The sequence below is a fragment of the Apium graveolens genome, chromosome 4 (assembly GCF_009905375.1).
Source record: "Apium graveolens cultivar Ventura chromosome 4, ASM990537v1, whole genome shotgun sequence".
Lineage (NCBI taxonomy): Eukaryota > Viridiplantae > Streptophyta > Magnoliopsida > Apiales > Apiaceae > Apium > Apium graveolens.
In genome coordinates, this window is record NC_133650.1 from 222,459,434 (window position 1) to 222,473,372 (window position 13,939).

The window sequence follows — 13,939 nt, forward strand, 5'->3', positions numbered from 1 at the left end:
GGTGATTCTGAAATGGATGTAACTTTATGAATGGACTGTTGTACTACTACATCTTCAGCAATAACATAGATTTTCTCAGGTGATGGTAAAGTAGAGTAAATGGACTGCTTTTCAACAAAAACAGGGATTGTCTCATGTGGTGAAATAGTAGAATATATGGACTACAAGAAAGTATCAGTACTTAGACTTGTAAGGAGATTAATAGCCCTTGGTACATCAGAGTTTTCTTGAAGTTCAACAGACTGTTGTTCAGCATCTATTTTTTTAGTACTCTGAGCACCTGCAAATATATAGTAATTAAAACTTAATCTCTCTATTCTTTTAAAGTAGTCTCACTACTCCTCACAACACACATCTCATGACTTTTAATAGTCAGAGCTTCCTCACAAGGAATACTAAATCCTATCTTTCATCTACCTCTCATTTTGCCAGGAAGGATCCTTGTTAGTCGCTAAACACGCGCTAATAATACACGCAAGTATACATGTTCGCAAGGAGTATAGATTCTTTTCTAGTTCATTCCCACAGAGACTGTATTGGTTAACTAATTAATTCACACACTTAAGCAACAATGTATGGTTATTATTCAATGCTAAGACGATAACAAATTGAGGTTGTTTATAACTAAGAATTAAACTAACAATTATAACTAAGAGAATAAGATTTATTAAATTAATATATATGACAAACATGGGATTCTAACTTCATTAAATACTTCATTCAATAGCCTTATTGTTCTCAACCTTAGCATGCAATGGTGATGACACTAATCAGATAACACGAAACTGATAAACGCCAACTTTTGTTGCACGAGTACCATACTACCAGACATCCATAAAAAAGATAGAAGCTGAATAGACACCAATTATATCGAGACCCTATATGTCTATAGAATTTGACAACATAACGGTTTAAGCACAAGTTATCTATCTTCATTATACAGGGCAAGTAAGATGGTTAAAATTACCTACGAATCATGCCTAATAATACATGAACCTATGCTAGCATCAAAATAATGCTAATTCACCTGATTCACAGATTAATGCCTGAAATGCAAAAACACTGGAAAACGCGTTAAAACACTTAACAACTTGAGTACAAATGCATCAATTCAAAGCTTATTAGAGCATTATAAAGTGTCATAAATACCACTCAACATACCCCCAAACTTGAATCGATGCTTGTCCTCAAGCATAAACAGACTCAAAGAACAAGAAAATAAAAATGCATGAATGCAACTAATATGAATGCAACGATCCCAATAGAATAACTCAACCACTCAACAAGCAACATATCAACAAATGCAGCTACTCGCATAAAGACCAATTAAATCATACAAATCAACTTACAAACTAGAGACGTGCGTGTGTGCAAATTCTTACAGATATACTATCGCAACTAGATCAATAATCATGACTCACTACTTATCAAGATAATCGTAAGTTTATAAACTGAATAAAAGCTAGACTCAAAATAATTTATAACACTTCAATTTTTATATCAAAGATTTATATGGATTCATACTTTTATTCAAAACAAAACAAACACATATGCTTATTTGATCGTGCAATGAATGAGGTCCACAACAGACTTATACAATAGTACACATGTAGCGAGCGTTAGGTTAGCAGATCCCAGACTATAAAAGCCTTAGGTCACTAGGGACAAAGTCCCCTAAGAACTTAATAACTCGAGTACTAAAGAGCCCACTCGTGATCAATTATACATAACACTTATTCTTTTCTTTTCTTTTTTCTATTTTTCTATTTTTTTATTTTCTTTTATTTTCTTTTTTTCAAAGAATTTCTGAATGAGTGCGCTTCGCTCCATCTCATTCAACCCTAGACTACTCATATAAATATGAGTCAGCTACTAGCGATTTGACACCTAGCCACACAACTAGCAATGAAATCCAATTTTCTCCATTTTTTTTAAATATCCATGTCTTTTATTATTAAGAGAATATCCTAAATTTTAAATATAAACAAGCGATTAAACCTAGACAAACCAATAAACCATGACTAAGATCTAGAACTCTAGCAACATATAAGGCTTAGTGAAATACAAGTGTCTCTAGCATGCAAATCAACTTAATACGACTTAACATCTCTAAACACGACATCACTACACTAGCATCAATATCACAAGTCAGTCGGAAAATCATCTAAGGGATCATGTTATAATGCAAATGCATGAAAACAATATGAACAAATTAACATAAAACTATCAAAATAAATAAAAAAAACTAAATGGAAAAATATACAAACTATATGAACTAAACTATCATAAATATGTAAACTATATGAGACTCACTCATCTACTACCCCCAAACTAAAAATATTCATTATCCTCAGTGAAGGTAATAGTAAGGAATTCATGCATACCTAATCAGAATCAGGCTCCTCACCCTCAATGGGTGGAGTGTCGGGTGTGTCCGGAGGTGCATACACGGAATCCTCACCAAAAACTGGCCACTGGATATCAACACCGGTGGCTCTGAAAGATGTCCCTAGTGCCTGGGCGAGATCATGTGCGAACCTGCTATGGATGTCATGCATTGCATCCATCCTCCGTGCCATATGCATGTACTACGTCATGCTCATGCCATCTCCCATATCAGCTCCTCCTCATACGCCTGATGTGATGGCCCTGCCTCATCTTCTAACTTAGATCTCCATGCAGTCCTGCTCGCCTGAGTGGCCCCAGCAGCTGGCCTCCCATCAGGTAGGTGGTCAAAAGTATAACCAAGCCCCTTCAGATTGGGCTTGCCTCCATCCCATTCTTGCATCGTAGCCAAAGTAGTGATGCCAATAGGAGCACTCAGGATCTGCAACTGCTCGTGTGTGGGCCAATGAACAATAACTGCCACGCACAGCTTCATCACCACGGACGCACATGGAATAGACCCCGTAGTACTCCACCTCAAGAACTTCAGAATCTCCTGATAAATCACCATCCCCAAATCTATATAATCACCCTGAAGAATGCCCCAAAACAACCGTGCACGCTCCACTGTAATCTCATGCACATGCGAAGATGGCATGATGTTAGAACATATAAAAGCGTTCCATGCACGGGCAAACCTATTCATTCTGGAAGCCGGGAACGTAGAATACTCGGTCGTGCCCCTCTTGATCTTCCAGTGAGTATCAGGCTGGCACAGAGTAGCAACAGTAAGATCCAGATCAAAGTCCTCTGGAGTCTTATCGTTCCAGGTGTCCTACCCGGGCTTCCTCGTAGGCTGCTTAATCACAGTTTTGATAGCCTCTGTACTATACTCCACCGTCCTCCCTCGAACCACCATGAAGCCATTCTTCTTGGCCTTGGCATTTTCATAGAACTCGCAAACAACACTCATGGGCACAGCAGCGGGTGCCTTGCAAATAGGAACCCAGCCCATCTCAAGAATCATCTCTAACAGCTGACCATCCTTCCTTGATGGCAGAAAACCTCGTTCCTTGATGATTGGCTTCGAAAGAAGACTAGTATACTCCGCTTCAGCCTCGGGAGTAGAGAATCTTGGCCTTACACCACCCACACTTGATAAATCGGTGGTGCTGTTATCGACTTGTGTTCTTTGTCTCTTGGGTGCCATTGGAAGTGAGTAGAGAGAATAAGAGTTGTGTTTAAGAGAGAATTTGTGTTTGAGAATTTGTGAATTGGTGGAGAAGTTTGTGTATGAGGTGTATTTATATTGGTGGTGAAAAGAGAATTATATATAGAATAGAAGTGGGATTTGATTATGGGAATAATGAGAGCAATGGGTTTGATTTGGAGATGGAATTATGGGATGTGGGAGAGTAAAAATCGGTTTGGAATTGATTTTTGACTAAAAATCCTGATTTTCTCTTGAAACTGCTGTTTTATTTTTTTCTGAGTCGGGACACGGAGCGGGCGTGCGCTGTTACACTACTTCTCCTAAATAGGCACGGCGGCACGTTGTAACATTGCGGGCGCGCCATGTTTCTGTGAAATCAGTGTGGCCACGCGCTAGGACAGCGCGTGCGTGCCAAGCTTCTGAAGTGAGCCCTGAATTTTTTTCCTTTTTCTGATTTTTTTGTGATTTTCTCTTTTCTTCTTGCTTCCCCTACTTACTAATGTACAACAAACTTGGGTTGCCTCCCAAGAAGCGCTTCTTTTACGTCGCTAGCTCGACGTAGAACCTTGAGCTCAAACAGAAAATAGAACGGCACTAACTACCTCGCGGTTTGCCGTGTCACCATAGTAATGCTTCAACCTCTGACCATTTACCTTGAATGCCTGGCCCAGATCATTCTCAAAAATTTCCACCGCTCCATGTGAAAACACAGTTTTGACAATAAACGGTCCTGACCATCTTGACTTCAACTTTCCAGGAAAAAGATGGAAACGAGTGTTGAACAATAAAATTTGTTGCCCCCCCACAAATGATTTGAGCACTGACCCCGATCATGCCACCTGTTGACCTTCTCCCTATATATTTTGTTATTCTCATAAGCTTGGAGTCGAAACTCTTCGAGTTCATTCAATTGAAGCATCCTCTTCTTTCCAGCCGCATCCAAGTCCAGATTCAACTTCTTCAAAGCCTAGTATGCCTTATGCTCGAGCTCCACAGACAAATGGCACCCCTTACCATAAACCAGCTGAAACGGCGACATTCCCAATGGAGTCTTATATATTGTTTTATAAGCCCAAACAGCTTCATCAAGCTTCAAAGACCAATCTTTCCTCGATGGACATACGATTTTCTATAAAATGCGCTTGATCTCTCTGTTAGATACCTCAGTTTGACCATTCGTCTGAAGATGATAAGCCGTAGCAATGCGATGATTCACATTATACCATTTCATCATAGCAGTGAACTTGCGATTGCAAAAATGCGACCCCTCATCATTGATTATGACTCTTGGAGTTTTAAACCTTGTGAATATCTGCTTGTGAAGAAAATTAAGCACCACTTTCGCATCATTCATTGGCAACGCCTTAACTTCAACCTATTTCAAAACGTAATTAACTGCCAACAAGATATATTGATTGTTACAAGATGAGACAAATGGCCCCATGAAGTCAATTCCCCAAACATCGAAGACCTCAACCTCGAGAAGCACATTAAGTGGTATCTCATCCCTCTTAGACATATTACCCACACGTTGATATCGATCATATTTCAAAATGAACTTGTGAGCATCTTTAAATAATGTCGGCCAAAAGAAACATGCTTCAAGAACACGAGCTGCTGTCTTTTCTCCACCATAATGTCCTCCATAAGCCGTTGAGTGGAAATCTCGCAAGATCCCCCTCCCCCCGTTTTGCTGTAAGAAATACATCTCCCGATGATTTGGTCAGCTCCTTATCGAAAAAAAAATGGCTCATCCCACATATACCACTTCACTTCATGTAGAAACTTCTTCCTTTGAGCATTAGATAAGTCGAAAGGCATGATATTACTTAAAAGGTAGTTCACAATGTCTGCAAACCACGGTTCTTCTTCTTGCACTCCAAACAGTTGCTCGTCGGGAAAAGACTCATTTATCAATATCTTATCCAATGAAGTAGCATTAGGATTTTCTAAACATGAGAGATGATCAGCGACTTGATTTTCAGTTCCTTTTATGTCCTTGATCTCTAGTTCAAATTCTTGAAGCAAAAGAACCCATCTAATCAATCTAGGCTTCGAGTCCTTCTTTGAGACGAGATATCGAATTGCAGCGTGATCAGTGAAAACTGTCACCTTAGTCCCAAGTAGATAAGATCGAAATTTCTCAAAACCATGGACAATAGCCAAAAGCTCTTTCTCCATAGTGGTATAATTCAGTTGAGCACCATTTAGGATCTTACTAGCATAGTAGACCACATGAAATATGTTGTTCTTCCTCTGCCCAAAAACTGCTCCAACTGCATAGTCGCTTGCATCGCACATCATCTCAAAAGGTTCATTCCAATCAGGCGCAGTTATGACAGGTGCCGTGATTAAACTCTTCTTTAATGTCTCAAAAGCTACAAGGCATTCATTATCAAACTTGAAAGGAACATCTTTCTCTAGCAAACTGCACAATGGCTTTGAAATCTCAGAGAAGTCTTTGACGAAACGCCTGTAGATACCCGCATGACCAAGAAAACTGTGATTTCCCTTAACAGAAATTGGTGGAGGAAGATTCTCAATGACCCCCACCTTGGCCTTATCCACCTCAAGACCCTTACTAGAAATCTTGTGCCCAAGAATAATGTCATGTCACACCATAAAGTGACATTTCTCCCAATTGAGAATCGGATTGGTCTCAACACACCTCTTGAGAACGTGTCCAAGATTTTGCAAGCACTCATCAAACAAATCGCCAAAGATTGAGAAGTCATCCATGAACAGTTCCACATTCTGGCCAATTATGTCAAAAAAGATGGCCATCATACATCTCTAAAATGTGGCTGGTGCACCACACACACCAAAAAAAACTCGTCTGAAGGCGGAAGTACCAAATGGACAAGTGAAGGTAGTTTTCTCCTGATCTTCTGGAGCGATACAAATTTGATTATAACCCGAATAACCATCCAGAAGACAATAGTACTCATGACCAGCCAACTTGTCGAGCATCTGATCAATGAAGGGAAAAGGGAAGTGATCCTTCCTAGTGGCTTTGTTCAACTTCCTGTAGTCCATACAAACTCTCCACCCCGTGACTGTTCTAGTAGGAATAAGCTCATTCTTCTCATTTGCTACCACAGTAATTCCACCTTTCTTTGGCACACATTGAACTGGGCTTACCCATGAATTGTCAGAAATAGGGTAGATGATCCCTGCATCTAGCCACTTAAGAATTTTCTTCTTCACTACCTCCTTCATGATTGGATTAAGTCTTCTTTGCTGCTCGACCGTAGGCTTGCTACCTTCCTCTAGCAGAATTTTATGCATGCAATAAGAAGGGCTGATTCCCTTGATATCTGCTATAGTCCATTCAATTGCCGATTTGAACTCTCTCAGAATCCTCAAAAGCTTTTCCTCATCACTACTTGAAAGGTCAGATGCAATAATAACAGGCAGAGTAGATGCATCACCTAAAAACGCATACCTCAAATGCTCAGGTAAAGGCTTAAGCTCAAGAGTGGGAGCTTCCTCAATAGATGGCTTGAGGCATTTAGGATCTTTGTTCAATTCCTCCATTCCCAGAGATTCAAAAGGCATATCAATATTCCTCTTCCAGGGAGAAACATTCAAATATTGCAATTGTTCTTTACCTTCGTCATCTTCACTATCTGAATTCCCCAACAAGGTTTTTTCTAAGGCATCGGACCTTAGCAATTGATCAAGTTCCGATGTGACCACCGAATCGACCAACTCCACTTTTAAACACTCGTCATTATCAGTAGGAAATTTCATAGCATTGAATATATTAAAAGTAACATCCTGATCCAGAACTCGCATTGTGAGCTCACCCTTCTGCACATCTAACAAGGTTCGGCCAGTTTCCAAGAAAGGTCTTCCCAAGATTATGAGAATCTTCTTATCCTCCTCGAAATCAAGAATTATGAAATCAGTAAGGAAGATGAGTTTATCAACCTTGACCAAGACATCCACCACAATACCTCGCAGATATGTAATAGAATGGTCGGCTAACTGCAAGGTCATATAAGTCAGTTTGGGATCAGGTAAGTCCAACTGCTTGAAAATTGACAAAGGCATCAGAGTGATGCTAGCTCCCAAGTCACATAAGCATCTGTCAAAAGACACTTTTCCAATAGTACACGGAATAGTTAAACTTCCTGGGTCTTTAAGCTTCGGAGGCAACTTCTGTTGTAGCACAACACTGCATTCCTCCGTGAGAGCGGCAGTCTCTAAATCATCTAGCTTCACTTTCCGAGAGAGAATACCTTTCAAAAACTTTGCATAACTAGGCATCTTCTCAAGAGCCTCAGCGAAAGGTATGTTGATATGAAGTTTCTTGAACACCTTCAAAAACTTCTCAAATTGCTTGTCCAGCTTCTTCTTCTGCAGCCGCTTAGGAAAAGGCGGTAGAGGATAGATCTGTTTCTCCCCTGTATTACCCTCAGGAGGAGTGTGCTCAATAGTAGTCTTCCTTGGTTCCACTTCTTCATCCTGCCGCTTTACTTCTTTCTCAGCCCCGGCTTCTTCAGTAAACTCTTGAGTTTGTTTGGGATTCGCAACCTTTCCAAACCTTAAAGTGATTGCCTTTACCTGCTCCTTAGCTTCCCTCTTTCCTGGCACTTCAGTATCACTGGGTAGTATACCAGGATGACAATTTAGCAAGGCATTGGCAATTTACCCAATTTGATTTTCCAAGGTCTTGATAGAAACAGCTTGACTTTTGCACATAAGCTTCAACTCCTCTAATTCAGATTTTTCATTAGCTTGTTGCAGTTGGAGTTGTTGTCTTGGTGCATACTGCGGTTGCTGAAAACCAGGGGGGTTGTACTACTTAGATGGATACTACTGATAAGGCTGTTGAACCGCATTCTGAGTGTTGCTTCAACTGAAATTAGGATCATTACGATTGTTGGGATGATAGGTGGCTGGCACTGGTTGCTGCGATCGCTGGAAGTTGCTCACAAACTGAGCTGATTCACTATAAATCACGCACTGATCAGTCTCATTAGCACCAACACATAGCTCGCAGACACTGGTGATTTGACTAACTCCATAATTAGTCAAAGTGTCCACCTTCATCGTCAAAGCCTTAAGTTGGGCAGCGATAGCAGTTGCTGCGTCCAACTCCAGAATTCCTGCTACTTTTTCCTGAGTCAGCTTTTGAGAAGGATTCTGGTACTCATTAGCAGCCATCAGTTCAATAAGTTCATAAGCTTCATCGTAGCTTTTATCCTACAAGGCTCCTCCTGATGCTGCATCAAGCATGGGTCTAGAAGTAGCAACCAATTCATTGTAGAAACAGTTGATAATCATCCAATCAGGCATGCCATGGTGTGGGCACTTCCTTAGCATCTCCTTATATCGATCCCAAGCCTCACACAGAGATTCTCCTATTTTCTGAGAAAACTGAGTAAGAGCATTCCTGATTGCAGCAGTATTCGCCATAGGGAAGAATTTAGTGAGAAACTTTTGAGCTAGATCTTCCCAAGTGGTAATAGACCCTGCTGGTAGAGAATGTAACCAGCACTAGCCTTGTCCCTTAGAGAGAATGGGAAGAGTCGCAGCATGATAGCATCTTCAGTCACATCATTAAACTTGAAAGTGTCGCAGATCTCAATGAAATCCCTGATGTGCATGTTGGGGTCTTCAGTAGGAGAACCTCCAAACTGAACTGAGTTCTGTATCATCTGAATCATTCTTGACTTGATCTCAAAAGTGTTAGCCCTGATGGCTGATCTTATGATGCTTGATTGAATGTCATTAATCTTAGGCTGAGAATAGTCCATCAAAGCCTTAGGATTTTCCGCTTGATCACCCATCTCTAGTAAAGCCGGTTCTTCAACTTTCTCTTCTTCTTCTTCTACCTTCTTTTCTTCCTCAAAAACTTCCTTACCAACCACTATCGCTTCCTCCTCGGCTTGATCCAGATTTCTCTTACGAGTACGCGAACGCGTATGCATACACCCTCGCTAGAGTACCTGAAATAAAACAAGGAAAAAACTAAGTAACAATGTCCGAGTCAATGAACTTTAACGACCACTGATGGAAAATACATAAATTAATAATAAACACTACAGTCCCCGGCAGCGCCGCTAAAAACTTGTTAGTCGCTAAACACGCGCTAATAATACACGCAAGTATATGCGTTCACAAGTAGTATAGAATCTTTTCTAGTTCGTTCCCACAGAGACTGTATTGGTTAACTAATTAATTCACGCACTTAAGCAATAATGTATGGTTATTATTCAATACTGAGATGATAACAAATTGAGGTTGTTTATAACTAAGAATTTAACTAACAATTATAACTAAGAGAATAAGATTGATTAAATTAATATATATTACAACCATGGGATTCTAACTTCATTAAATACTTCATTCAATAGCCTTATTGTTCTCAACCTTAGCATGCAATGGTGATGACACTAATCAGACAACACGAAACTGATAAACGCCAACTTTTGTTGCATGAGTACCATACTACCAGACATCCACAAAAAAGATAGAAGCTAAATATACACAAATTATATTGAGACCCTATATGTCTATAGAATTTAACAACATAACGATTTAAGCACAAGTTATCTATCTTGATTACACAGGGCAAGTAAGATGGTTAAAATTACCTACGAATCATACATAACAATATATGAACCTATGCTAGCATGGCAAGTTCTAAATTCTTAAATTCACTGTCGCATCATTAAGAATTAACACGCTATCTTATAAGTTCGCGATGCTTATAAGATGAATACGCACAACCAGTACTAGGCTATCAATCAATCACCATATACTAAGGCATCGAAAGAATTTAACTAAAGAAATCCATAAATAAGTCCGCTAGAACCCCACGATAACGATTAGCCCATAATCGGACTCATCATCAACGTGGGTTTCGATGAAAGTATGGTTTAACAAACGTAGTCTTTATAACGAATAAATAAAACCAAGTACAAAACAAGAGTAAGGTTCACAAGTAAGAAAACTAGCATCCAAATACAACTTAAAATAAAGATTCACGAGTAAAACCAAGATCTTCTTCGTCTTCGTTGAATCGTGCTAAAAACGATCTTCTTACGGTTCCCCTTGTTCTCTGGTACGTCTCTCTCATGAAAACATTCTTATTTGAATATATATATAGCATCCCTTTGCAATCTGGAAGTCTCCCCACTTTGAATCGAATTAGAATCAGGATTCATATTTTTTGCACCGGCGCGGCCGCGCACTATCACAGCGCGGGCGCGCTACCTTTCTCGAATCCTGGTGCGGGCGCGCGCTATCACAGTGCGGGCGCGCTGTCCTTCTGAGAAAAACTCTAATTTCATCTTTTTCCTTGCTGCTTCGAGCCGACTTTCCACGAGCTTTTATTCCAACACCACCTTGACACCAAATTAGCACTAAAACAATGCTAATTCACCTGATTCACAGATTAATGCCTGAAATGCAAAAACACTAGAAAACACGTTAAAATACTTAACAACTTGAGTACAAATGCATCAATTCAAAGCTTATTAGAGCATTATAAAGTGTCATAAATGCCACTCAACAATCCTGCCTCTCTTAAATTCTATTTTTCTCTCAATCTTTTCACATATCTCACAGAAAAAGGCGTCGAAAGATTGTTCTACAAAAATAAGCGGTGGCTAAAGAAGGGTGATTTGTGGTCATACAACTAGAGGTAGTCCTTAAATAAGGTCTAGAAGTAATCATACCAACAAGATTTATATCATGAAAAATAAATGCTGAAAAGACTGAATCAATATTTAGAATAATTGCCGATAAAGTAATAACAGTATTTATACCTTGTGAATACACAATTAAGTTCACAGTTGATACCGTGGTTATGACAGTAACCTTTATGCAAGGTTTGACCGTCGGCCAAATATACGTTTCTTATTTATTATCTTACATAAGTCATACTTGTAAATAAGCCGGACTAAAAATAACTGAAAACCAATCCAGCTTATTCGGTCTACCTGAGGTACAACAGCAAACATCCTACGGAACGTCTGGCCGTTTCCTACCCATTTCCTGGTCGTGAGTTTTATGATAGGCATCTTGATTCACTGTTGTGTTGTGTCAATTTAAGAAAATAAGTGTGAGCTATAATGCCCAGTATAATAATGTACAGTATGAAAAGGATGTATGAGAAATTTAAGTATAATTCCATATACGATAAGTATGTTTATTTAAAATAGCTTTCCTCGATGATTCATAACTTTTTTTCAAAATAATTCTTTGATTGACTTATTAGTCGGCAAATACCTTAATGGTAAACCCAGCGCCTAGGCTTGGGTTACGGTATTGCATATCAATTCTAATTGGAAGAATATAGGACATTCACTGGAGCCCCCGAGATACGATGATCACTCATATAACGGTATCATTTTCTACATGTAGATGGATGACTTCCTTACTCCCGGTTGTCACCCTAGCCGAATTCGGGCTTTATATGCTTCCCCATTCTACTCGGGTATGTTTTGCATACTTCGTATGTCCCTCAGTACACATGGTACCTTCTCATACAGAAAATTAATATTGCAGTCTCCCCAGTCCACGAAGTACTAGATCTCTACCCCTCCTTTATCCTTTTAAGAATCCTATCACATACTTGGAATCATCGAACTATTTCGAAGTTTCCCAAGCGTTTTGCTTGTTGATAGGCACAGCTCATCTCATATATATATATATATATATATATATATATATATATATATATATATATACTTCCGAAAGTTTTCAGAGGAAGTACTAAGGATGTGAGTTGACCGTTGTCAACAGATAAATAAATAAACGGGAGAGTTTCCTTTGAAACTATGTTTAAATAATTAAAGTAAGTCGAGATATATTCATCGACGGTCTGAAAATATTAGAATAATTTTCTGAATCTTAGAAAATATTTTAAATTAGGTTTTATAATTTTTAAATCATATTAAATCATTTAATAAATAAATAATATTTAAATAATAATTATTAAATAATTAGACCTCGAATGATTATATTTTAAAAGAATATTTGATATAATATTCCCCAACTATTTTACGTTTAAATAATTAGGGTAACCTTTATCAATATAATTAATCAAGTTTGAAATAAATAATCGTTGGAGAATAATTCTCCTATAATAAATGAATAATTTAAATAATATTCATTATTTGAATAATAAAATATAATTGAGGGAATATGATCTTTAGAAATCGTTTTAACTAAATTTGAGGTATTTTAATATTTCGCAAGTGGACATTGAGTCCCTTGTACTAAAATAAGTACGAACTTTTAATCATCCAAACATCTCCGGGATAACTCCCAGGTTTTAATTTAAACTCCGACCGACTCTCGGTCTCATAATTATACATCACGCTCATGGTGGCGATACAATATTCTATGATATATATATATACACATCGTAACACAATCACTATTTATGTGAAAACTCAAGTACTCGTATCATGGCAACAATGACATTTATGCAAAAGATAGCAAAACAATCCTTTCACAATACAACAATATATGGAGTTGGGTTCGTAAACTTGCCTGGTGTAACACCCCCAGATCCGGGGTCGGGGATCCGGGTTGTCACGGTCTTTCTTTCCACAATATCACTTCACTTAATTAATAATAAATAACCTCATGCTGTGACCCCACACTAACACACACCACAACTCGTTATAGTCTCAGAGATGAAATTGAAATAAGTACAAGTCTTTGAATCCACCATTTAAAAGTTATTACAACCCAAAATGATTACTTGATAAATTTACAGTTAATTGCCATTATCTGCCACAAGTTATAATTATACATAATTGATTCTAAAAAACTAGAATGCCTGATCTACCAATAGATCTACCTCTGCAGCTATAGCAGCCACAACATCATCGGGAAGACGCGGGACGCTTCCCACGCGCTTGCGCTGGGTCTGCTGGAGTCTGGCCATCTCTCCTAACTGTTGTTGTGTGATGAAGAAATAAAGCAAGAGTGAGCCTTACAGCTCGCAAGATAATATGTAGTGATAACAATAATACAAGTATCTAAATGGATACTTACTAGAATTCTTTATCATGAGTAAGGTAATTACTTACTGGATATAAGTTTTAAAAGAAGATGAAGTTACCAATTACTTCACTATACTTATACCATTTTTTTTAGAAATCTACTTGAACTACTACTGTTCAAAGTATAATAAGATTCACGAGGTCATCCCATAGATGAGACCACAAATAAAACTTGAAAATATTTGATCTTTGAAATATTTTGAAAAGAGATGAAGTTACGAGATACTTCATTCAATGGATACACCAGTCTAAATGTTTGACCCTGTCAATGCTTCGGCAACCACCCATTAGTAGCCTTTCAATCGAAATG

The 13,939-nt window shown here is 38.5% G+C and overlaps 1 non-coding gene across 1 annotated transcript; it reads left to right on the forward strand.

The window, feature by feature from the left end:
* The first annotated feature begins 8,900 nt into the window (after positions 1 to 8,900).
* LOC141723099 (small nucleolar RNA R71) lies at positions 8,901 to 9,007 on the forward strand. Its single transcript, XR_012576091.1, has one exon. It is a non-coding gene; the product is annotated as a small nucleolar RNA R71 (small nucleolar RNA).
* The last annotated feature ends 4,932 nt before the right edge of the window (positions 9,008 to 13,939 follow it).